We start from the raw sequence: 22,745 nt of genomic DNA, 5'->3' as shown, positions 1-22,745 counted from the left end.
TGTTTCCCGTGACACTCGACAAACTACCAACTAAAATCCCGGAGGTAGAATCCTGGCCGTGTAAAATGTTTTCTATATCTGGTGACACCTAAAATTGAGAACAAATATGTTTAGAAGACAGCTTGTTATAAACCTTTCGGAAAGATGGAAAGAACCTATGAACAGTCTGTGACGTGAGCACGGAGCTTACTGATATCCTGGATCCTTTCAGAATTCGGAAATATTTCATGCAGAAGGTTTTTTAAATAATATTTGTATCAATTATACAAATATGATATGTAGGGGCAAGCAATCGGGGCAAGCAAACCCCACCTCTGTATGATAAGGACTCACCCTTAGTAGATCTGCACCATACATGTACAGTCCAAGTACTGCAGAGGCATGAGGAGCACTAGAGATGGGCCAAACTTTGAAGGTTTTTTTTATAGTGTCCATGGAGGGACTTGCTAAGTGGAGATTTGGGACACTTAACCACTGGTCCATACAGACCTTTAGGTGGTTAAGTGCCCTAAATATACATATCATAAGTCATAGAATGATTCCAAAAAATTGCATCACAATATAAGGCAGCACCAGCATACAAAATGGGTGAAGGGCAAAGAATCAGTTCAGCGAGGGTGCTCCCGGGTGGGGGTTGCTTGTAGTTATTGCTTAGACACTAGATAGTTATCTAGACAAGGCTGCCAGGTCTTAGAGAACAATCCCTCCTTATCATTCACTGTACAATAACGGGTGATCATTCATCATGATCCACATGGGTTTGGAATGTACAAGTTCAAGTGGAATCGTGGCTTTCTTCCAAGAGGTGGCGATGGCAATCTTGGGTGACAGAAAGTGTACTACACCCCAGCTTCACTGCGCATGCAGTGGTGTATTGCTCCGGCTTCATTAAAGTACTGAGGAGGCATGATGGGGAGCACTAGAGATGGGTCCAATTCGCTTCATCAGACTAATATCTAGGTAACTATAAAGGTTTTTTTTATAGTGTCCATGGAGGGACTTGCTAAAGGGCGATTTAGGAAACAAAACCATTGGTCTATAGTTTTTTTTTAAATATTTTAAAGGTGTGCAAAAAATGAAGCATATACATATCAAAAGTCATAGAATGATTCCAAAGAATGGCATCACAATATAAGGCAGCATAAATATACAAAATGGGTGAAGGACAAAGAATAGGTGCAGCGAGGGTGCTCCAGGTGGGGGGGGGGGTAGAAGGGGCCTTATTGCTTTAGAGGTTTTGAACGGAACGAAAAAAGATTTTGAAGTCCGCTACGGAAAGTTACAAGTGAGAAAAGAGCGACCTCTCTTCAATCCCGTTGCCCCGTTGCATGTAGATGAATGAAGACAATACTGTAGAAGGGATGATGGGCTGGGTTTGAAAATGGATTGGCTACCTCATTTTATGTAAAAAATATTTTTACCGATTGCAGTAAATTGGAATATTACCTCAGATATCCTTGTCTATTGCTGTGGTTGAGTAGGCACAATTTGGACTTCCCGTGTGTTGGTATTACTGTTTATAGAGAACGATCTTTGAAGAGGATTTTTCTAGGACCACCCATACTACTATCCTATGGATTGGTTGTTGGCACCCAATAGCTTTTATACACTACAGTACAACATTGCCCCCTCTGGCCATACTTCAGACCCAGCTCTCGTTTCTTTCTACTGAGTTGTACAGCTGCTGGAACCCCAGCGAATCTTTGTTCTTCTGGGCCTGACCATAGTGTAGCCGCTGATAAGTTTCAGTGATAGCGAACCTTTTAGAGATCGAGTGCCCAAAATGAGACCCAAAAGCACTAGCTTTACCAAAGTGCCAACACAGCAATTTAGGCAGTAACAAACTTATTGCTACCAGAATTTTTGAGCTCCAATCCGATCCTGTCTACACCTTTTCACTCTTTGGACAGGACCAAGCAGCACAGGATGGGTCACTTTAAAATAGGAGGGCCCTTCTTGGACTGCCTGAGACTGCAGGCTCTGGCAAACTCTGTGGGAGACAGCCCGTGTGCCCACAGAGGAGCCTCTGAGTGCCAACTTTGGCACCAGTGCCATAGGTTCGCCACTACTGAGTTAAGTCATTAGGTCATACAGTTAGGTCATTAGTAGTATAGCGGACCAAAAAAAACCCTTTAATCCAGACATTTTAACCTATTTACAATTTACTGCTCCAATTAAAAGAGCTGTGACTGATCAGTGATTAGCATGTTAATGATCTATCCATGGGATAGAGGATTAGATGTTTGCACTAATGCATCAGAAGCCTAAGCTGCAGTACACCTAGACTACCACTACGCCGTGGAAAGAGCCGTCTGCTTATGACTTTGCCTTCTGTGTAATGTGCATTGCCAGTAGTAGTTGATAATATGGGTAGTGTGGTCGGCCGCCCCAGGGCCCAATCCATCCACCAAATTTGACACTGACATTGACAGATTATAAAAAGAGGGACCTCAAGACTAAAAATTGTCATACACGCAAACAAGAGCCTTTTAAGGTCCTTCATGCAAGGTTCTTAAAGTACAGAACTGGAAGCAAAGCACCACACCTTTGAGAAGAAGCTTAGTTCTAGTGCCATATGTACCGTAGATAGTAAATATCGAACAAGCAGAAAAAAATGACTTGTGGGAGGCCTACAATATTTATACAGCCCAGGTTCTGGGCACTACTTTTAGATGATCTTTAAAGTTTCTACTAATCTTATAGTATTGACCTATTCTATAGATTAATTAGGAAATCTACCATCAAAATCCAGCATGATAAACCAGGCACACTTACTCATAGATCCAGGTATCGTGCCTGTGGTAATCCTCAATTATTTGTTATCCATGGCCTCCTTCCTTCTAAAAATTAACTTTTGAGATTATTCTAAAGAGCCAGAAGGGCTCTAGGGGTGTTACCATAGCCCCTCCATACTCTGGCTTCACTGTCTCACCCTCCTCCCTCAGCACTTTCCCCTCCCTCTGCCTGATGCAATATCACTGCAGCAGAGGATGTTTCAGTGGGAGGGGGAAGTGCTCCTGCAACATGGAGGGGCTCCAATAAATTTGAAATCCCTACTGCTATGTATGTAGAGATCTTATGTTGTTTACCTAGTGCAATCATTGGGAACTATCATTCCTAGGAACAGAAATTCTAGATAAATGTCCTGAGTTTGCATGTCGGTCTGGTGATAGATATATTGTTGCAGCACATTGCTCTGCACAAAGAGAGGGACTTGCTGACAACACATGCAAAGTGTATGGAAATGAGTGATTGGTCTACTAGTGCATCTAACACGGCAGCTTAGATACAGCAGCTAATTTGTATGTATATGGTAGATACCAGTTGTACATTGAGTGAGAAGTGATAGCAGTACAGTATTGCAACTGTATTTTTCTCCACATTCTCCCTTACAAGACTTTTATACAGAGATACATCTGCTTTTGACATTAAAAGGTTAATGATATTGTGATTTGGGAGTGGACATATACGGCAACATGTGCACCATAATTCTCAGTGTAGAGAATGGAGGAGGATTTAGCAGACTGCAAGAATCACCAAGTCCAAAGTTTTGCCCCGATTTATGGGCCGGGTAAGATTATAAAGAGAGGGACCCCAAGCCTTGATGTACATGTGTGATGACTCTTTAAATTCATGTAAACAAGCCATTTCAGGTCCTTTGAAGGTCACCAAAAAGGGCACCATCTATTTCCCAAGAAGCTTGGTTCTGGTACCATATGTAAATAGTAAATATCAAACCGCTCAGACCTTTGGGCCACGTCACAACTGTGACCCCTATAGTTTTGTCACTGACTTTCTGAAAGAATCTGATGCCATACAAATTGTCCAAGGATCTATAAGATGGATCTGTTGCACATATGACTGTCCGTGTTCGGGATCAGTAGATCCTCTGGACCACTGCAAGAGATGGTACTAGCCAACACCAGAGCCCGCCACAAAGCGAGATGGTCTTGCTGCGTCAGGATACCACCAGAACGTTCCACAGGTGCGACTAGCCCACGGTGGCAGCCAAGGTCGAGGTACCTAAATGGAAGACAGTCTCGTGGTCGGGTCCAGGCACAGGGTCAGGGCAGGCGGCCGAGGTGGAGGGTCAAGTCCAAACCCGGGGTCAGCAACGGGAGGTCCAGGCAGATGGGAACGGGAACACAGGCACATGGGACACAGGAACACGGGGGAACTCTGGTAACACAGGAACACGGCGGGACTCTGGTAACACTGAAACACACTGGAACACCCAGGAATGCAGGTATACACAGGAACGCAGGAATACAAAGGATCGCAGGAATATCGCCGGGGAGCTTTTTCTAAGGCTGTGAGGCACAAAGATCCGGCAGGGAATGCAGGAAGTGGCCAGCTTTTGTAAAATTCCAGGAAATGGCCAGCACCAATTAGCGGTGTGCTGGCCCTTTAAATCTTCCAGTGGCGCGCAGATGAATCCTGAGCGGGTGTGTGGAGAGGTAAGACAGCACGGGGGGACAATGGAAGCCGCGGAGGTGTCCTGGGGACGGAGAGAGACACAGGTGTACCTGCGACCCGAGACGTGGGTCACGGGGACACCTGTGACAATGACAATGTAAGCTGACCATTCCATGACCAAACCTACAAAACCACCTGTAGTCAAATAATCCATCTCTTTGCTTGTACATACGGATCCATCCAGTTCTCAATATGAAAACAGCCATAAATAATCGAGGTTTCTCTTTGATCAGCACAATGTTGTCATTTTAAACGTACAAAAAACCTGACTAAGTCAACAGAGGAAGCAAATTGCCTGTAACTTATTACTGCCGGCCGTGAAGAGTCGACAATTCTGATTAGAGGCTCAACTAAATTACCTAAATTTACAGAAGAGCCGTGGCAGACATATCCTTCTACTACCTGACCCAACTCAGAATATCACACGTAAGTTCACATCAATATGTCACTTTGCTGGGTTTCGGCTATGATATGAAGATCTGAAAGGGGGGGCGACAACGCTCATTACTCGCGCCGGCTTTCTCACTACCTGGATCCATGATGACAGCTATCTCTAACCTCTAGTGTCCAACTGCGCTTGCAAAGCACATTATTATTTTTAAGACTTGCGCGAGATAGCGAAAAGAATAGAAAACAACAAAATTTTAATGATGTTGAAATCATTTTGTCTAATCCACTGATCAAAGGAAAAGGGAGATTCTGTAGAAGACAAATGTCCAAAGGAACAGAACTGTGCAATAGACGTAATGTCAGAAATATTATACTTGGACTCATCTCTATTACATTGTATAATTTGAAATCAAATGCAGTCTATACCTTAAATCATTCTTATGACTATATTACAGCTCTGCAGGGGTGTAGGCATAAAGGGTGAGGAGGTAGAAGTTTCTATAAAGCCCTTAGCCTTGGGAGTCTCCAAGACTCCCCTTCTCCATTGTTGTATGGTCTCCAAGATTCCTCTAGCGCTTATATATTGTTGTACGGACCCAAAGATTCCTCTACCCCTTCTATGTTGTTTTAGGTTCTCCAAGATTCTACTAGCCCTTATCTATTGCTATAGGGTCTCCATGATTTCTCTACTCCTTCTTTGTTGTTTTATGGTATCCAAAATTCTTCTAGCCCTTATTTATTGCTGTACGAACGCCAAGATTCCTCTACCCCATCTCTGTTATTTTAGGTTCTCCAAGATTCCTCTACACCTTCTCTATTGTTGCAGGGTCTCCAAGATTCCTCTAGGCCTTCGCTATTGTTGCAGGGTCTCCAAGATTCCTCTAGGCCTTCGATATTGTTGTAAGGTCCCCAATATTCCTCTAGCCCTTCGCTATTGTTGTAAGGTCTCCAAGATTCTTCTAGCCCTTCACTATTGTTGTAAGGTCTCCAAGATTCTTCTAGACCTTCTCTATTGTTGTAGGGCAGTGATGGCTAACCTATGGCACTGGTGCCAGAGGTGGCACTCAGAGCCCTTTCTGTGGGCACTCAGGACATCAGCAGAGATGACTCCAGGTATCTTCCTGCAGTCCCAGACAGCCCGGACTTGCTGTGCACAGAGGTAATTTAAAGTGACAGCTCTACCTGGGACTATTTTCTGCTTTATTGGTGTCCTCAGGGGCTGGTATCAATGAAAACTGTGACAGATAAGGGAGTATAAATCACAAATTAAATTTCTGTGTTGGCACTTTGCGATAAATAAGTGGGTCTTTGTTGTAGTATGGGCACTCAGCCTCTAAAAGGTTTGCCATCACTGTTGTAGGGTCTCCGAGATTCTTCTAGACCTTCTCTTTTGTTGTATGGTCTCCAAGATTCTTCTACCCCTTCTCTATTGTTGCAGGGTCTCCAACATTCCTCTAGGCCTGCGCTATTGTTCTAAGGTCTCCAATATTCCTCTAGCCCTTTGCTATTGTTGTGGGGTCTTCTAGATTCCTCTAGGCCTTTGCTATTGTTGTAAGGTCTCCAATATTCCTCTAGCCTTTTGCTATTGTTGTAAGGTCTCCAAGATTCTTCTAGACTTTCTATATTGTCGTAAGGTCTCCAAGATTCTTCTAGACTTTCTCTATTGTTGTAAGGTCTACAAGATTCTTCTAGACCTTCTTTATTGTTGTAGGGTCTCCAAGATTCTTCTACCCCTTCTCTATTGTTGCAGGGTCTCCAACATTCCTCTAGGCCTGCGCTATTGTTCTAAGGCAGGGGTAGGGAACCTATGGCTCGGGAGCCATATGTGGCTCTTTTGATGGCTGCATCTGGCTCTCAGATAAATCATTGATTAATAGTGTTCGGCAGTGTCATCTAAGACACACATAGCGATGACCACTGGATGCAGACAGGGATGTTACCGCTGCCTGCATCCTTTGTGTGACCAAGGTGCCATCGCCGCACCATTGCTTAGGTGACTGCGCCTGTGTCATAGAGTAGAGCAGCATCCACTCCTCTCTACACACCATTGCCTAAGCATCAATGGCAGTGGCACCTGGGTCATAGAGAAAACTGCGGGAGTGATGAGAAGCTGCTGAAGGGAGAGCAGGTAGGTGAGTATTCCCTTTTGTTTGCTGTGACTATTGGGGGCATATGTTGGAGCTACCTATCTACTGGGAACAAGTATGTGCTGGCACTACCTATCTACTGGGGCCAAGTGCTCTGACTTCCAATCTAACTTGGGCATGTGCTGTGGCAACCTATCTATTGGGGAGCATGTGCTGTGGCAACCTATCTACTGGGGAGAATGTGCTGCGACTACCTATCTACTGGGGAGCATGTGCAGGTGACTACCTATCTACTGGGGGGTCATGTGCTGTGGCTACCTATCTACTGAAGGCATGTGCCTGGGCTACCTTCTGCTGGGGGTATGTGCTGGGGCTAACTATCTACTGGGGGAATGTGCTATGACTACCCATCTACTGGGGGGCATGTGTTGTGGCTACCTATTTACTAGCAGGCATGTGCCTGGGCTACCTTTCTTCTGGGTGTATGTGCTGGGGCTACCTATTTACTGGGGGGCCATGTACTGTGGCTACCTATCTACTGGGGGATATGTGCCGTGGCTACCTATTTACTGGGAGACATGTGCATATTGTATGGCTCTCACAGAATTACAATTAAAATATGTGGTCTCCATGGCTCTCTCAGCCAAAAAGGTTCCTGACCCCTGTTCTAAGGTCTCTAATATTCCTCTAGCCCTTCGCTATTGTTGTAAGGTCTCCAAGATTCTTGTAGACCTTCTCTATTGTTGTAGGGTCTCCAGGATTCCTCTTGCCCTTCTCTTTTGTTGTAGAGTTTTCTAGATTCCTCTTGCCCTTCTCTTTTGTTGTAGGATCTCCAAGATTCCTTCATAACATAGACACCAGTATAACCAACAGTCTATTTTCCCGGCTATTTTGGCTCACTTGTAGACTTGAATGGACACTGTTTGCACATGTATAGAAAATCAATTTCACTTTAACTTTAAACCCTTTAACTCTTTACCGTTGCACTGTAAGGTGAACTCTGGCGGACCTGAGCGGGGAAGTGACATATCACACAATCTTAGTGAATTGCGGAACAGTGCATTCCGGTCAGACAATGCACTTTCGTGGAACACGACAGGACGGGCCCCAATATCTGTGAGGATACGCTCAACGTTTACATCCGGCACTTTCCTGGCATATAAACTGAGCATAAAAATGTGAAGAGAACCCAGCCTTATATTATATTTTATGAACAATCATCCCCCTTATGCCTAAAATATAGTAAAGCTAACAAAACAATATTAAAATAAACAAAATGTTTAATTACTACCCCTTTCCAGGAACGTATAAAAACAGAAAACAAAGATGTCAAGCAGACCCCCACCCCAAAAATTATTATCCCATGGCAACAAGGCAACAAAAAAAAATTCAAATGCCCAAATTTGCACATCTTTGCCATTTTCCACCCATAAAAATTTGATTAAAAAGTGATGAAAATGTTGTACAGTTCGGCCCACAAAAATGACACCTTACACAGCACCACATCCTAAATTCTGAAAAATGTATGGATGTTAATTGTGGCAAAGCGAAACTTTCCATTTTTTATGAAAAATTTTTAAAGGAACATATTGGGGGTCATTTTCCCGACGTGTTACCCGAATATTCCCGATTTGCGCCGATTTCCCCTGAATTGCCCCGGGTTTTTGGCACACGAGATCGGATTGTGGCGCATCGTCGCTGGCATGCACGCGATGGAAATCGGGGGACGTGGCCGAACGAAAACCCGATGGATTCGTAAAAACCGCCGCATTTAAAAAAAAAATGTGTTGCGAAACTTGCACTTACTTTCTCCAGGTATAGGCCGGTGAATTTCAGGGCATTCCAGCGGGCCACGGGGAACTTCAGCGGAGCAGCGACATCTGGTGGACGACGGAGGAACTACCTTAGTGAATCCCGGCCGGACCCGAATCCACCGCAGAGAACGCGCCGCTGGATCGCAAATGGACCGGGTAAGTAAATCTGCCCCATTGTTACTATAAAAATTTGATATCGCTTTGGTCGCAGTGGCCAAAAGAGGGTCAGGTTTCATTTGGACCCCACAATTAAAACTATAAAAACAAAACTGTGCTTTTTTCCATTTACACCACATTTGGAGTTTTTTTTATCAGCTTCTCAATACATAGACTATTGGCTATGACATTGACTATGGCTCTGCTAGGAAGTACAATTCCTCCCCTCTATGCTGTATTTTGAAAGGCTGTTACACTGTGCAGGAGCACTCCCCTTTTCCTCTGCCTGCTGTAATTTCAGACAGTGTAAGAGGAAAAGTGTTGAGGGAGCAGGGAGGAGACTGTGTAACACCTTGTGAAGCAACAGAACACAGTGGATCTGAGAACGCCATCCATAGACCCTTCTCGTTCATTAGCATAATTTTAAAAGTTGATTTTAGAAGAAAGGAGGTCATGGAAAACAAATATAAAAAGGTTACCACAGTCATGGTGCCTGGATCTATGCGTAAGTGTTCCTGGTTTATCCAAGCTTGATTTGGATGGTAAATTTCATGTAAGGTACATGGTTCTCCAAAAAAAAAACCCCATACTGGTAGGGTGATTAGATTGTGAGCCCCATGGGGACAGGGACTGATTTGGCAAAGCTCTGTGCAGAGCTGCATAATCTGTGTGCGCTATATAAATACAGGCAGTCCCCAGGTTACATACAAGATAGGTTCCATAGGTTAAGTCGAATTTGTATGTAAGTCGAAACTATATATTTTATCATTGTAGATCCAGATATAAAATTTCTTTCATTACAGACGCCTTACATCTTCACCAGAGTTCACAGTGGGAAGAGGGGTCTGTCTGTAACTAGGGGTCGTCGGTAAGTCGGGTGTCCTTAAGTAGGGGACTGCTTGTAAAGAAATGATTTAATTATTATTTATTTTCGATGTGGAACTCCTGGTATGTTAGTAATTTTACTGTACGATTTTTTTATATCAATAATGTATCCTCGTGTGGCGTCTTTTCCTAAAACACGCAGCAGGATCCTTGTGAAGATGAAAGCTTCAGTGGAGTGTCCTTAGCTTTTATTTTTTATTATTATTATTATTATTTTTGTATTTTATGAGTCGCTCTTTGTGGTTCTTCCATGTAAAGCAACACTTATATCAATGACACTTTCTTAGATGGCAGCTGTCCTTAAATAAATCAATAGGACCTGGTGCGCTGAATTGTTTACTACTTGTAGGGATCAGGGATTTGTGAAAACATTTAACAACAATACAAGGACGAGTCAATATAAGGATACAGAATAAGTTGTATATTTTTTTGACATTTCACTTGCCTTTAAAGGGGGCAAGTAAATGAAAGCCACTATTGACTCCATTTCTCTAGAAAAGTGAACGGAAAGGCAGTGCACATGCTTGAATCGCTGCTTCATTCAGATGACCCCCATTCTACAGATCACCAGTGGTCCCAAAATTAAACGTGAAAATAACCTGACCACTGTGATCTTCCAAGGAACCCAGTATCAAGTGTGGCATTTTTCTGCAGCACCACCACAAGAGAGTTGAGGTATTACATGTTGTCACTGCCACAGGTGCCGCTGCTACCCATATCCTGGGTCGCAGGCGCACCCGTGTGCCTTACGTGCCCCCGTAGCCTCCCTGCATGTAGACTCACCTCTCCCGTCTCCAGTGGCGGTCTCCTCACTCCCCACGATCCGGTGCCCGTTCCCGTTCTGTAAGTTTGAAAGGGCCAGTGTGCAGATAATTGGCGCTGGCTGGCCGCCTGCCAAGATAAAAAGATAAATTCCCAGCCCCTTCCTGTTTCCCCTCCCGGATCTTTGTGCCTCATAGCCTTAGAGAAAGCTTTATTGATGCTCTGTGTGATTATCCTGATTTCCTGTAGTGACCCCAATTCCAATCCTGACCTCGCTCCTGTGCTGCCCATCCTGACCTTCCACTACGTCCCCAACTCCGATTCTGTGCTGTATGTCCTGACCTACTGCTCCATCCCTGACTCTGATCCTGTGCTGCCTGTCTCGACTTCCTGCCCGTCCCCGACCCTGAGTTTGCCTGACGATTCTGTACTGCGCCTTGGCTGCCACCGTGGACAAAGTCAAAGAACGACCTGGTGGTACCACGTCGCAGCAAGTCCAACCCACTTTGGGACAGGCTCTGGTGAAAACTGGGTACCACTTAGACTCCAGTCCCAGGTGTCGGCTTACGTCATCGTCCGCTGTGGTCCAGAGGATCCACTACCTTCGATCCCGACACTCCCGTTCTCTATTGAATGTTGCTTATTGAGACCTCCAGAAAGAGCACCTCTTGGAAACTGGTCTCCGTCCCTTCTGATTGAGGAAGCCTACAAATAAGGCACCACCCCTTCTGCTTTTTAGGCATTGATTGTTTAATTATTTACCTGTTTACCCAAAAATTAGATGTTAAAAAGGCAATGCTAGTTCATTATCTTAAGCCAAATGCAAGCCCCCTCAGATCCTGCAATTGAAAGACTCAGGTAGGTTGTCCAGTATATTTACAACTTTATTAATTTTTTTAATGATTTGTGGTGTAAATAGTCATCTACATGACAGAATTATTGTGCAGATGCAATTTCGGCACCGTTGTTGTCTGGCTCCCTATGGAAGTAATAAATGAATAAATTAGTCAGTGACTATCAGTGCTCTTCGTTAATCTTTATGACACTATGGGGTCACCGGAGCCATGATCATTTGTAATTGATTATTGTGTAAAATAAGATAATGATGTTTTCCTGAAAAAAAAAATGACACTCTTCTCAATTAATTCCAGATGATGCTGGTGAATTACATCAACCATCTGCTAAAGTAAAGCAAAATCAGTCCTCCACAAATACAAGATACCATAGAATATCACTAGATAAGGACAAAAGAGCAGAATGCCAATAATCTGCAGTCATGAGGGTCTTTTACAGGGATTTTCCATGACAAACACACTAATATACAGTCATCAATTTCAGGTCGATGATAATTAACACCACCAGAACCACCACCGGGACCAGGAGCCACCACAGGGCAAGTACTCACCTTAGCGCCAAGGTTCTGTTGTGATCACAAGGGCTTCACAACAATAGAAGGAATGAGGTCCAAAAAATTATAGGCAGTCCTCAAAATGATTTTGGGCTCACTGGGATCAAGTGACAATGGGGTCACTGTTTCCAACTCCATATTCAGTAGTTGCTAAGCCATAGGATGGTCCTCTTTGCTTCTGGTGGCAACAATCCATACTTGATAATGGAAAGAAGGAGCAACTGTAGTATGTTTTATTAGCCAATTCATTGAATTAATTTGATACACAGTTCATTTAAAATCAGAAATGCTAAATTGTTGTTTTCTTTGCCCCAGGGGCAAATTAAGTAAGCTGAAATAAGAGTTGGGAGCTGAACTATGCTCCAGAGATATGGGAACACCAGTTTTAGCCCCGCCCCTGAGGACAGAGATAATAAACAGAATGGAGGCAGAGCTGACATTGGAGCTGGCAGCACATCCCTCAGCTTATTTTCCTCCAAAGATATAGGATTATGAGTATTAGTCCCACCCCTGAGGGCACAGCTAACATTAGAGCCGGGAGCTCATCCCTGAGCTTATTACTACAGCACTATGGGGATATTGGTGATAGCCCTGCCCCTGAGGAAACAGCCAGCATGCAGAATGGAGACAGAGTTAAAAATGGAGCTGACAGCTCATCCCTGAGCTTATTGCTCGAGTGATTTTGGGATACTGGTGTTAGCGCCACCCCCAAGGATACAGCTAAGAGGTAGACCGGAGGCAAAGGTACCAATGGAGCTGTAAGCTAACAATTCCAGTTTCTGGAAGCTGCTCATTTCTTCTTTCTTTAAAGAAATCAGTAGAGGACATTAAAGTAAAATGGTAGCATAGAGGACAATGGGGTGGGAAGAGAGAGAAAGGATGGGCTGAGAGATGGGGTTGAAATGAGAAGGGGGCATAAAAAGATAGTTGGGGCAACATAGATGGATGAGAGTATAGAGAGACAACTGGGATACAGTTAAGAAGATGCTAAAGAGAATTGGAAAAACCTCTAGACATAGGGGTAAATACAGAAAAATTTTGATTAAAATTCAGAATTAACTTTTAATTTCTTGGTTTTCATTTCAGACGAAATCGATCATCCCTTTAACAGTTATACAGAGAAATTTACATTCTCTAAAACGTTTGCTTCCTTTCTAAGCACCACAAATGTTTCATGCATCAGAATACGTTCTCCGAATTCTGTCCAAAACCTATTCTAAACCACTCGGAGTCTCCAGAGCCTCATTAGGGTCTACATTCTTCATGCGAAGTGTTTCCTCTCTCTTTCGGGTGTCATCAGGATGTTCTACATAAGGCGTTATGGTTTTTGGTGCCCAATCTCAAGTTCGGTTCCCAAGTGTCCCCTTCTGGTGTAGTCCTGCTGCAGAAGTAGATCTGTCTTTCTCAGGCTGATAGATTGCGTGGTCCGGAAGCTCTCTGAGGGACTAGTTAAACATCAGCTGTGCTATCTCCATATCTCACGTTTTCCCTCTTGAGCCGTTCTGTTCCAATAGAGATCTAAGGTTAAGACGTCACACAAAAAGGCTCAACTTCAGCAACATTTATGTACGGTTTTTAGAAAATTCACTATTCAACTCTGCGCCGAGGGCATTTCCGCTTCAACAAGCCGAATCGTTCAATGTTGCTGGTATTTTAGGTTTTCAGCTTGACTTCATTATCCTGACTATAGTAACGTTTTACATCCCTTTTATGTTTTATGGAAATGTTATGCTTTTATTTTAATCTAAAAGAATTTTATTACGATTATTATTGATGCTTTAGTTTATGTATGGCTTTATATGGTGGTTATGCTAGGGGCATGCACACTCAGGCCTAAATTTTAAGCCAGGACTGGAAAGACGAGCCATGTAGCCAGAAGCCAGATTTTCGCTGTGGCCCCCGAGCAAAGATAAGTCTGTCTTAGTTTCAGTGTAAATGGTGGAGCAAGGAGTCTGTTGCTTCCTGCTCTACCATTGCTTTAAACTGTATTGGTGCCCTAATCTCTGGGGCGCACAAGCAATTGCATAGGTTGGTTTATGGGTAAATCTGCCCTTGCTCCATTAGGACAGGGAAGATTCATAATTTCTAGGGATTTTGATACTCTACACATTTTTTCTCATTTGCCTTTGTTAGCCAGTGAAGACAGTACCAACATTAGAAAAATTATTGTCAATTTAGTGTAATCCAAGACTATAGTTTAAGTGACGTCATGTGGCCTCCTCTGACCACGAGATGTCACTTCCTCTGACATCAAAAGTAAAGTCCCGTGGTCTGCAGTGGCCAAAGGGAACCCCCGTCACTTCTAATTCAGTGAAGAAAAGAAAACTGAAACCCCCAATGTGATCCAGGAATCGGTAAGTAACTCCTCTATCCATAGACATTTTTTCATCCATATGTCTGCCTACAAACACTACTGGTTAGAGAACCATTTGGTTTTGTTTGTTGTGCCACTAGTTTCCAACTTATACTAGTGGGATTCAGCAGTGGGGGAGTTACACTTTCATCTAATAGCAAGTCCAATAAACAAAAGATACGGAGCAGCACCGTGTAGTAAGATAATCTAATAGATACTGACTTGTTAGAGATCCTTGTATAATTTTTTTGGTTATATCTGTATCGAATGAAATAAAGGTGTTTTTATTTTTTGAGATAATTCACGATTCAGTTTTTTTATATAATATGCAAATGAGCTGGAATGTGCTGATATCATTCCCTGTTTAGCTACTCCAACAGAGCTTCACACTTGCAGGTAATAAAAGAAGACAACGGGGCACATTTACCTGTCTGACTAAGTTCCCGAAAGTGCATTGTCCGACAAGACGAGAGGTCTCAGAGCTTGGTGGTTGCAGTTCTACATTAGGCACCCAGCTTAGGCTGGGTTCACACCACGTTTTATATATACACTAAACGCTAAGCACATACAATGACAAGTAGTGGCTGACATAGGCATTGTTGTTGCCTCTGTCTGGCCACTATACCTCCCGTACGCCAAAAAAAGCAAGATGGAAAGACGTGGCAAGCTACGTGTTTTCATCCTACAGTTCAGTCTCAAATACAGTTAATCAAATGGATGACCGTATTTTCCATTGAAAACAATAGGGTCTTGTGCTAGCCATGAAAAAAATGTTGCGGTACGGCTAGCACACGGCCAGAAAATACAGTCATGTGCATGTAGTCTTCGGGAAGAGCAAATAAGGTTGATAAGGAAAAACCCTTCTGCTTCTCCACTTTTTTTGCCCCCCTTTTGGGGACACGGACCATTCTGTTTCCACCCATAGAGTTGAGATACAATTAGATACGCCTGACTCGTCTAACTTTCCTTATTTATGGTTTTTACTCTGCGCATATGTGGAAACTGTCTCCAGAGTTCATAGAAAAGTTGTAAAACAATGATGAGACCAGCAAACAATTATCTCTTCTCTTTGTTTCGCTGAAATCTGGAAAACGACTGCAACGTTCCCTTAAGCAATTAAAGGAAAATAAAAGTTCTGTGCTCTGCCGGGAATCATTGTACTCATTGTCCAGAATTTACCGAGGGAGCAGAAAACGGCCTGAATCCCCTCTTCTTCTTGCATTAATTTAATCATATTGGCAAATGCACGTCCAACCATTTTCTCGAGATGCTGCAGCGGTGTTGTGAGGCTGTATTCATGTTCTCACCGATTTAATCTGCTTAGTGTTGGGGGAAAAAAATCCATATCGAGAATTGCAGACAGCATAAACAAATCATGTAGATACCTCGTGATTCCCATAAGTTGCTTGTTTGCGGACATGTTAATTGCCACACGAAAACCCTTCCAAATACAATCTCCCATTGATGATAGAAGTTGGTAGAAGGGAAAACAACTGATTCGGCAGGAGAAATCCGTATTATTCGAGACAAGGAAAAGCTCAGTGTTGGGTAACTTTTCAGGATAAGCTGGATGTGTAAGTGACGAGTAACACTTTTAATTTCCATTATAGGACACACATTTTGTATTGTTAGCAGTCTCTGAAAAAGGCGGAGAACCCTGGATTTTTTTTCCTGCGAGCCAAATCTCTGTATGTCAGGCTCTGGTTAGGAAAAGAGGTTTTCCTTATCTAAATGCACTTTACTTCACTGTAACTAAAATTTATGCTACTAGGCCCAGGGTGGATGCAATGCGTCCGTCGGACGCATTTTCGCCGGGTTTCCCGTCGATTTCCGTTTTGTGCCGAATTGCCCCAGGATTTTGGTGCACACAATCGGATTTTGCCGCATCGGCACTGGCTTGCACGTGACAGAAATGGGGGGTGGGGCCTTTGGACAACCCGAAGGATTCGGACAATGCGCAGGATTTAACATTTTGAATTGTGTCGCAAGACACGCACTTACAAGCGCTGGGAAGAAGCAGGTGAACTCCGGCGGACCTCGGTGCAGAAGCAACTGATGCAGGAACTCGGGCACATGATCTTAGTGAATCGCGGCAGACCCAAATCCTCGTCGGAAAACGCACTGCGGGATCGCGACAGGGTAAGTAAATCTGCTCCATTGGGGCACATTTACTTACATTGCCGCTCGAGTTCACTGAATTGTCCGCCTATAATGCTGCGTGCAGCGATTCACTAAGATTGTGTGCCAGAAATCATGAATCTGGCGCTTCCCCACACTGGTCCGACAGCGTTCCCAATCTTTTTTGTGGTGCATCTTTACATAATTTGCGTTGCATGGAAGCAGCGCATCTGCAGCACAAAAGGGTCGCATGCGCCACAATTGCAGCGCACACACTTATTAAATACCTGTGCAAGCCATTTTAGCCTAGAAGAACATCAACACTCCGACTAAAGTGTATCACAAAGCCCTTAGTTAATGAGCCCCATTGTTGGAGTTGATCTGCATTCTTTGGTTCTTAACCATTAACTATCCATGTGTTATATGTATTTTTTGTGTATTTTCTGTCTAGTTTTACAATAACAATTATATTTACGTGATGTAGAGCTTCTTGTATATATGGTTAATACAGTTGGTGGCACTAAACTGCACTATTGAAGATTTTGTGGGATAGGAGTACAGTAGTAGTAGTAGTAGTAGTGTGATATCCACATACTATATATATTTATACTATATAAAGAAGTAGCAGTAGTACTATGACATCCTCATACTATATATACAGGATAGGTGTAGTAGCAGTGTGATATCTTCAAACTGTATAAACAGTATAAGAGGAGTAGTACTATTATATCCCCATACTATGTATACAGATTAGGAGTAGTTTTACTGTGCAGAATAGACATACAAAATCATCAACATATAGCAGTACACACCTCACTCTTGTGCTCCATCCCCTGTCATGCTCTAATATATTTACAGGATGGCAGTAGTAGTACAGTGATATCCTTATACTATATTTAGGATATGAGTAGTAGTAGTGAGATATCCCCATACAATATTCAGGAAAGGTGTAGTAGTAATGTGAAATCCTCATACTGTATATACAGGATAGGAGTAGTAGTAGTGTGCTATTCCCATACTATATGTAAGAGATAGGAGTAGTAGCACTGTGCAGGATAGACGGACAATATCATCTGCTGTACATGCAACACCCCCCACCGGAGCCTAGCCTTTCTTCAGTGGCTGTAGACAGCCAGGGCCTAGGATACCGGAGCGGATGGCTTATGCGGCCTTGGGCATGTTATGGTCAAGGTGCTTTGTATTGGAACCAGAGGATGGGCCTACAGCCTGGCAGGTCTCCAGCAGGTGGTATGTACAAGGAAATATGGAGGGAGAGGCTGATGAAGGTGGTGTATATAGGGATCCCTGGGTAATCAGCCTGATCCAGGGATCACACGAAGGCACTTTGTGCAAATCAATTCACAGTTCTTTATTTGAACTGAAAGCTGGTAGTAGATTGCTGGTCTGCAGGAAGGGTTGCTCCCAGCCCTGTATGAACTTCAGACTGGGCTAGATAAGATGGAGCTGAGTCCGGCCGGTAGACCTCTCCTCTGGGGCTTAATCTCCGGCCGGTAGACCTCTCCTCTGGGGCTTAATCTCCTGACTGCACCAAGGTGTCAGGCAGCTGGTCTGAGACACCTCTGCTTCCTGGTAGTGTGACACTGGCTCGTACAGCACTCTCCTCTGCTTACTTTGCTGATTTACTGAGTCTGATATGACTGACTCAGGACTGAACTGACTGATTCACCATGTGCTCCTACAAGGGATTTTTATACCCTCTAGCAGTAACTTCTGAGTGAGTTGTGCAGGCTCATCAGACAGTTCCTGACAAGCTTAGGGCGCTATGCATTGGCAGTATTGTTGCATACACAAAGCAGTACACACCTCAGTCTCCTGCTCCATCACCTCTGCCATGCTTTGCTGTGGGTGAATGACTCCTCTCAGGTCCTGGAAGGTTAATAGGAAACCTGTCAGCACATGTAATGGTGTCCTCCTCTCTATGTATATGAAAATAGAAAAATGCTGCCTCCATAGATAGGCAGGTAGATAAAGGACTGAGAAGAAACCCCCAACAGCCATAGGGGGCCCAACAAAGCTGCACCACATGCTCTATGGTCAGTGTAAATAATGACTAGAGATGAGCGAGCACTAAAATGCTCGGGTGCTCGTTATTCGAGACGAACTTTTCCTGATGCTCGAGTGCTCGTCTCGAATAACGAGCCCCATTGAAGTCAATGGGAGACCCGAGCATTTTTCAAAGGAACCATGGTTCGGGAATAAAATGTGTTAATTAATTGAAAAAGAACGTCTTCTGATAAGTTAGCAGATGTATGCAAACATCTGCAATCTATTCTTCACTGTTCCGCGCGTATATTATCTCCCGACAAGTTAGCAGATGTGAAGAACAGTGAAGAATAGAATAAAAACAGTGAACACAGGATCATTTAAGTGAAAAACACAGTGAAGAATAGATTACAGATGTTTGGCACATCTGCTTACTTGTCGGGAGATACGCTGTCCCGGGATCCGCTGCTCTTCTTCCACTGAAGTCTCCCCGATGTCTCCGTGCCGCTGCCCGATGTCTCCGTGCCGCTGCCCGATGTCACCGTGCCCCGATTTCACCGTGCCCCGATGTCACCGTGCCCCGATGTCACCGTGCCCCGATGTCTCCGTGCCCCGATGTCTCCGTGCCCCCATGTCTCCGTGCCCCGATGTCTCCGTGCCCCTATGTCTCCGTGACCCTATGTCTCCGTGCCCCGATGTCTCCGTGCCCCTATGTCTCCGTGCCCCTATGTCTCCGTGCCCCGATGTCTCCGTGCCCCTATGTCTCCGTGCCCCGATGTCACCGTGCCCCGATGTCTCCGTGCCCCGATGTCTCCGTGCCCCGATGTCTCCGTGCCCCGATGTCTCCGTTCCCCGATGTCTCCGTGCCCCGATGTCTCCGTGCCCCGATGTCTCCGTGCCCCTATGTCTCCTTGCCCCGATGTCTCCGTGCCCCTATGTCTCCGTGCCCCGATGTCACCGTGCCCCGATGTCTCCGTGCCCCGATGTCTCCGTGCCCCCATGTCTCCGTGCCCCGATGTCTCCGTGCCCCTATGTCTCCGTGACCCTATGTCTCCGTGCCCCGATGTCTCCGTGCCCCTATGTCTCCGTGCCCCTATGTCTCCGTGCCCCGATGTCTCCGTGCCCCTATGTCTCCGTGCCCCGATGTCACCGTGCCCCGATGTCTCCGTGCCCCGATGTCTCCGTGCCCCGATGTCTCCGTGCCCCGATGTCTCCGTTCCCCGATGTCTCCGTGCCCCGATGTCTCCGTGCCCCGATGTCTCCGTGCCCCTATGTCTCCTTGCCCCGATGTCTCCGTGCCCCTATGTCTCCGTGCCCCGATGTCTCCGTGCCCCTATGTCTCCGTGCCCCTATGTCTCCGTGCCCCTATGTCTCCGTGCCGCTCCGTGCCGCTGCCCGATGTCTCCGTGCCGCTCCCCGGTGTCTCCGTGCCGCTCCCCGGTGTCTCTGTGCTGCTCCCCGGTGTCTCTGTGCTGCTCCCTGGTGTCTCTGTCCTGCTCACCGTGTTCTTCAATGTGTTCTTCACATACTATTTTGTTTGCACTGTTCCGCGCGTATCTCCCGACAAGTAAGCTGATGTGCCGAACATCTGTAATCTATTCTTCACTGTGTTCTTTACTGTGTTTTTCACTTAAATGATCCTGTGTTCACTGTGTTCACTGTTTTTATTCTATTCTTCATTGTTCTTCACTGTGTTTTTTTAATTAAATGCTAGATCTCGAGCAGGGGAAATACTCGTCCGAGCAACGAGCCGTTTCGAGTACCTTAATACTCGAACGAGCATCAAGCTCGGACGAGTATACTCGCTCATCTCTAATAATGACTATACAAACATTATTTGGGATTTATAGGGGCTTCCTTTTTCCTGGAAATAATTTGCAAAGAATAAATAATTTTCAGTAATAAGGCCACTAAAAACTTTAATAGACAACCATTAGTAAATAGCCACCTCACCAAGAACTACTAAAATGGCTCAGTTTTTGCATGTAGGCCCTGGTTGCCTTGGTAACTGCTGTCCAGTAAACATGGTCAAGCCACATCATGGGATAGAACACTGGCTATTATGAGGTCACAATGTGTATGATGTCATAGACACACCTGAAACTAACCAATCAGGCGTTAGATTCTACAGCTCCGCCCAACTGAACCGTCCAATCAGGAGCAATTTCTGTAGTCCCGCCCACCTTCCAGACTATAAATACCTGCGCCTGCAGGCACTAGAGTCATTCTGCACGTGGCAGAGCTAGGAGAAGGACATGGAGACTGGAAGACCTGGACCCTGGAGACCGCAATACCTGGTCAGAAGGCAATGATGACTAAAGCACAGGAAAGAAGCTAAGTACTCATACAGTTTAGACCACTTCCTGGTATAAATTGTATGAAAAATGTCCAAATTTTGGTGTACTGCCAAAGCTTACAACTTTTATTAATTGCCACTTTTATATATATATATATACATGATAGGAGTAGTAGCACTGTGATATCATTATGCTATGTATTTAGGATAAGAGTAAAAGTACTGTGATATCACCCTACTATATTTACAGCCTAGGAATAGTAGTACTGTGATATCCCCTTGCTATATATGCAGGATACGATTAATATTACTGTATTATCATTATGTTAAAACTTTAATAGACAACATCTATTAAAAAATAACCCAACTTAGGCCCATAAAAACGCTGACTTTTTGCCTGTCGGCCACTTTTGCCTTGGTAACTGCCATCCAGTAAACATGGCCGAGCAACGTCATGGGATAGAACACTGACGATTCTGTAGTCACAATGTGTATAACCAATCAGGTGTAAGATTCTACAGCTCCGCCCAACTGAACATTTCAATCAGGAGCAATTTCTGTAGTCCCGCCCACCTTCCAGACTATAAATACCTGTGCCTGCAGGCACTAGAGTCATTCTGCACGTGGCAGAGCTAGGAGAAGGACATGGAGACTGGAAGACCTGGACCCTGGAGACCGCAATACCTGGTCAGAAGGCAATGATGACTAAAGCACAGGAAAGAAGCTAAGTACTCATACAGTTTAGACCACTTCCTGGTATAAATTGTATGAAAAATGTCCAAATTTTGGTGTACTGCCAAAGCTTACAACTTTTATTAATTGCCACTTTTATATATATATATATACATGATAGGAGTAGTAGCACTGTGATATCATTATGCTATGTATTTAGGATAAGAGTAAAAGTACTGTGATATCACCCTACTATATTTACAGCCTAGGAATAGTAGTACTGTGATATCCCCTTGCTATATATGCAGGATACGATTAATATTACTGTATTATCATTATGTTAAAACTTTAATAGACAACATCTATTAAAAAATAACCCAACTTAGGCCCATAAAAACGCTGACTTTTTGCCTGTCGGCCACTTTTGCCTTGGTAACTGCCATCCAGTAAACATGGCCGAGCAACGTCATGGGATAGAACACTGACGATTCTGTAGTCACAATGTGTATAACCAATCAGGTGTAAGATTCTACAGCTCCGCCCAACTGAACATTTCAATCAGGAGCAATTTCTGTAGTCCCGCCCACCTTCCAGGCTATAAATACCTGCGCCTGCAGGCACTAGAGTCATTCTACAGGTGGCAGAGCAAGGAGAAGGACATGGAGACTGGAAGACCTGGACCCTGGAGAACGCAATACCTGGTCAGAAGGCAATGATGACTAAAGCACAGGAAAGAAGCTAAGTACTCATACAGTTTAGACCACTTCCTGGTATAAATTGTATGAAAAATGTCCAAATTTTGGTGTACTGCCAAAGCTTACAACTTTTATTAATTGCCACTTTTATCAGTTTTAGTATATTTTTGGCTTATTTACAGGATAGAGGTAGTAGTACTGTGATATCCTAATAATATATATATATATATATATATATATATATATATATATATATATATATATATATATATATACATGATAGGAGTAGTATTACTGTGATATCATTATGCTATGTATTTAGGATAAGAGTAAAAGTACTGTGATATCCCCCTACTATATTTACAGCCTAGGAATAGTAGTACTGTGATATCCCCTTACTATATATGCAGGATAGGAGTAATATTACTGTATTATCATTATGTTAAAACTTTAATAGACAACATCTATTAAAAAACAACCCAACTTAGGCCCATAAAAATGCTCAATTTTTGCCTGTCGGCCACTTTTGCCTTGGTTACTGCCATCCGGTAAACATGGGCGAGCAACGTCATGGGATAGAACACTGACGATTCTGTAGTCACAATGTGTATAACCAATCAGGTGTAAGA

The 22,745-nt window shown here is 44.0% G+C and overlaps 1 long non-coding RNA gene across 1 annotated transcript; it reads right to left on the bottom strand.

Annotated features, from left to right (window-relative positions):
* On the bottom strand, positions 1–21,209 carry LOC140128915 (uncharacterized). The gene is made up of 3 exons (XR_011855184.1): positions 21,140–21,209; positions 18,274–18,336; positions 1–88 (listed from the first exon to the last, which is right to left on the bottom strand). It is a non-coding gene; the product is annotated as an uncharacterized lncRNA (long non-coding RNA).
* Positions 21,210–22,745: the final 1,536 nt, after the last annotated feature.

This window comes from Engystomops pustulosus, chromosome 4, assembly GCF_040894005.1.
Source record: "Engystomops pustulosus chromosome 4, aEngPut4.maternal, whole genome shotgun sequence".
Lineage (NCBI taxonomy): Eukaryota > Metazoa > Chordata > Amphibia > Anura > Leptodactylidae > Engystomops > Engystomops pustulosus.
This window is presented reverse-complemented; position numbering and strand designations above follow the sequence as displayed.